The sequence below is a fragment of the Solanum pennellii genome, chromosome 10 (assembly GCF_001406875.1).
Source record: "Solanum pennellii chromosome 10, SPENNV200".
NCBI lineage: Eukaryota > Viridiplantae > Streptophyta > Magnoliopsida > Solanales > Solanaceae > Solanum > Solanum pennellii.
Genome location: NC_028646.1, coordinates 53,039,714 through 53,043,918, shown reverse-complemented (window position 1 = coordinate 53,043,918; position 4,205 = coordinate 53,039,714). Strand labels below are relative to the sequence as shown.

The 4,205-nt window shown below is 30.9% G+C and overlaps 1 pseudogene; it reads left to right on the top strand.

The window, feature by feature from the left end:
• The first annotated feature begins 2,550 nt into the window (after positions 1–2,550).
• Positions 2,551–3,921, top strand: LOC107002068 (annotated as a pseudogene).
• Positions 3,922–4,205: the final 284 nt, after the last annotated feature.

Here is a 4,205-nt window from a genome sequence, read left to right as displayed (position 1 = left end):
TATTATATATTATATTTCACCAAAAAAATATTTTATAATTTTTTAAATTTTCTAGGCAACTTTTTTGGCTAATTAGCACTTCCCTTTAAACTTTTTCCTTAAATATATTTCTTAACTTGTGTGCATTGCCTAAAAAATTAACTTAATATGAAATAGAGAGAATATCAATTTGCAGAATATTAGGAGAAAATAATCATGCCAATTATTATTTCATCAAAGGAAAAATAACGAAAAATATGATTTAAATTATTTTTCTATTTAGTTTGTTTAAAAATGAGTGATCCGTTTTTTTGCAACACTTTTTTCAGCTTCACACATGATATGTTAATGTTCAAAAGATTAAAGAACATTTTGGTACATTTGATATAACTTTAATTTAGGGTCATAATATTGAAAAGTCGTCTTTTTTTTTAACTTCATGTCAAGTAAAACTATATCAATAAAGAACATTTTGGTACATTTGATATAACTTTAATTTAGGGTCATAATATTGAAAAGTCGTCTTTTTTTTAACTTCATGTCAAGTAAAACTATGTCATTCTTTGAATGGAAGAAGTTTAAGGGGTCGTTTGGTAGAGTTAATTACTAATGCTTACATGCATTAATATGATTTTATTAGTAATGCTTGCATTAACTATACATAAATTATTTTTTTCAATATATTTTGTTTGGTATATTAAGACAAAACATGCATTGAATAAAAATATTTATTTACAAAGATACATTTTATAATTATGATGGACAAGATATAAAAGAGATTTTGAGGGGCAATGAGGTCTTTAACAACGCTAATGCGTGCATTAAAACATATTGCAATACTAATACCTAGAGATTCATATTATTAGTAACAAACAACTTATATGCAATAGAGTGTAAAACTAATGCAAACATCAGATACACATAACATGAAAAAAGTACCAAACAAAAAATGTTTGATATAAAAAGCTAATGCATATATTATTTTTTTGACTACACTCTAAAAACGATTCCTAAAAGAATATACCCTGTACTTCCTTGACAATAGGTTCATGTACCCAAACGAAGAAAAATAATGAGAAAAACTTAGAGCGTAACAAAGACTACTAGTTTTAAAAAAGGTATGCCCCTTTAATTTGATTTCTCAAATATTTCAAACATAATTTTTTTTTTGGGTTTCTCACCCAGTTTTCGAAGTCCTCATTGGAACCTCGATTAAATATAGATCACGCAATGCAGGGCATAGTTGGAGGATGACACTCTCAACATAATTTTCTTCATACGTAGGACTTGAATCCAAGACCTCTGATTCAAACATAATTTTTCACTTTTTTCATAATATGGGAAAAATAGTTCTTTTCTATATTTTGCCATTGACATCAATAATTTATTATTTAAACCATTTTTTCAAGAAATAAAATTAAACTTCTTCTTATCTATATTATAAATGGATTTTTTGGTTTATTTTTCATTTTTCAAAATAATTCAATTTTTCAAGTTTCCAGACAAATGTTTGAATGTTTTCCCATACTTTCTCTTTTCATTAATGAAATTTTATATTTTCTAGCAAATAAATTATACTATTTGCAGAATTATACTTATGATTTTATAAATGGGCAAATAGTCCAATATTAATTGATCACCTTTCAGTTTTCACCATATTTAAGAAATTATAAATAAAAGATAATTTTACTAATTCACCCTCTAAAAAATGTTTTGAGAATTTTATAAACAAATGTGAACACTGTCAAAAATAAACAATTGCAAGGATAATATAGAAGCAATGCTATTAACATCTTCTTGATTTAGTAAGGTGGACAACTATCATATATGAGGCAACTATTTTTAGTATAATGATTAACTAATTTGGGACGAGGGCGCGTTGCTCTTTACGAAAGTCAATTTGACTAATTTGCAAACCTAAATCAGATTACATTAAAAAAAATAGCTATTCAAAAACTATATAAAAAGTACCTTTTTTTTGCATATCAATATGATGAAAAATTCATCCAGAAATATTAGTCAAAATTCTTATTGTTTGACTGTAAAAAAGGAAATTATAAAAATTAAAAGTGGACGAAATGGATATTTCTTAATATTTTTTCTTAATTTGTATGTACGAATGGTTAGCTCACTAATACACTAAATATGAAATAGAGAGAGTATTCATTTATAGGAATTATATGATAATGAAATAGAGGGAGCATTCATTTAAAGTATTAATATGATAATACAATCATGTCAGTTAATATTTTTTAATAAATATGATTTATATATAAAAGATAAATAAAAATAAAGAAAAAGATATGAACTATATACATAGATGTGTGAACATTACATATAGAACCCAATAAAATCCTAGGATGAAAGAGACTGTCTAGAAAAAGACAAGTTATATATCACACCAAAAGTGATTGTCTTATTGACAAATAAATGATGTTTTTTGCTTGACACATTCCTTCTAAAATTACGGGCACACATCTCATTCCCCACGCATTCCATCCCCTCTATTGCCAGCTTGCTATTTTGTATTTCTATAAATCACTTCTTCTCCTGTGTTCATCTTGTGAACTAATGGAACCTTGTCCTTTCCTTCGAATCCCTATCGCAAACTTAGCGGTAATGCTTCCGGCTAACCGGAATCTTCCTTCGAGTGTGTTGCTTGATTGTAACATTAAGCTTAAAGGTTTTCCAATACAAGTTTCAACCATCAATGCGTTTCCTAAACAAGACCTTGTTTTAGAGAACAAAATCCATGCCTCTTTCAATTTGAACAAAACCGACATTGAAAAAATATCAGCTAGAGGAAAAACATGTTTTTTGAAGATTGAAATTTGTTCAACGAAGAGTATGGGCATTGGTTTTGGATATTATACTGGTGGGAGGATTTTGGGGAGTGTGTTTGTTGAATTGGATTTGAAGGGTTTTGAAAGTAAAGGTAGTAGAGGATTTGTGATTAAGAATGAATAGGTGTTGGTTGGTCTAGCAAAAGGGCATCTGAATGTGAAAGTTCAACTTGACCCAAGATTTATTTTTCAATTTGATGGCGAACCGGAGTGTAGTCCACTGATTTTCCAAGTTAACGGTTATGTGAAACAACCTGTTTTCACCTGCAACTTCAGTTTGAAGAACCCTGGTGTTTGGAATTTGATATCAAGGTTTGTTCAAATCAATGTCAACTTAACTAAATTTAACTTTAACTCCATGTAAATCTCAATTATTATCATTATTTTTTTTTGTAGATCTTCGATATCAGAAGGAAGCACATCAATAGGCTGCTTTAACTGTTGGACAGGTGGTAACGAAATACAGAGAAAAGTGCGAAAGGGATGGTTAGTGACAATCCATGACCTCTCTGGCTCACCAATTGCTGCAGCATCAATGGTGACCCCATTTGTCGCATCACAAGTTTCAAATAGGGTGAGCGGATCAAACCCTGGAGCCTGGCTCATCCTCCATCCAGATCAAGGTATATGGAAGCCATGGGGACGCCTACAAGCCTGGCTAAAGAATAGTGGTGAACTTTGTTATCTCTTTGAAATCATCCTTGATGGTGCCAATGATACTATAAAATTGGTAAATTCAACCATCAGCACCAAGAATGGTGGGAAATTTAGTATAGATATCACAAATGTTTCTATCCCAACGATGGCTAGTGCAAACAGCAGCTTTGATTTCTCCTCAGTCTCTAGGTCTTGGTCGGATTTCGGATCACATGGATCTTTGGGACGGCTTTTGTACCGTGGATTATTGATGTCATCCACGGTGAAGGGTGATGGAAAATGTAGTAAGCCGGAGGTGATTGTAGGGGCGCAGCACGTGAGCTGCTCGGAAGATGCTGCAGTTTTTGTTGCATTGGTAGCTTCTATAGATCTTAGTATGGATGCTTGTCGGCCTTTCTCTCAGACTCTCCGAAAAGAGTTGAGGCAGTCGGATCAAGTATGAACGACAAACAGGTTCGATAACCTCATTCTGGGAAGTGGATGTGAGTTGTGGGCTTTCATTGAAGCTTTTAGCTTCTTTATCCTTTTTCCATACTTTCCTTTCTATATTGATTGTACAATTATTGGAAGTATTTATATATTTATTTTTGATTTCATATAGCATTAATAAATTTTGATGTAGTGATGAAGTTTTTGTTAAGAAATGAAATTTGGGATCGGTAATCTAATGTTTGTTGATTTTCATTCCTTCTTCTTTGAAAGAATGAAAAGTTGTTTAGTCTCTGA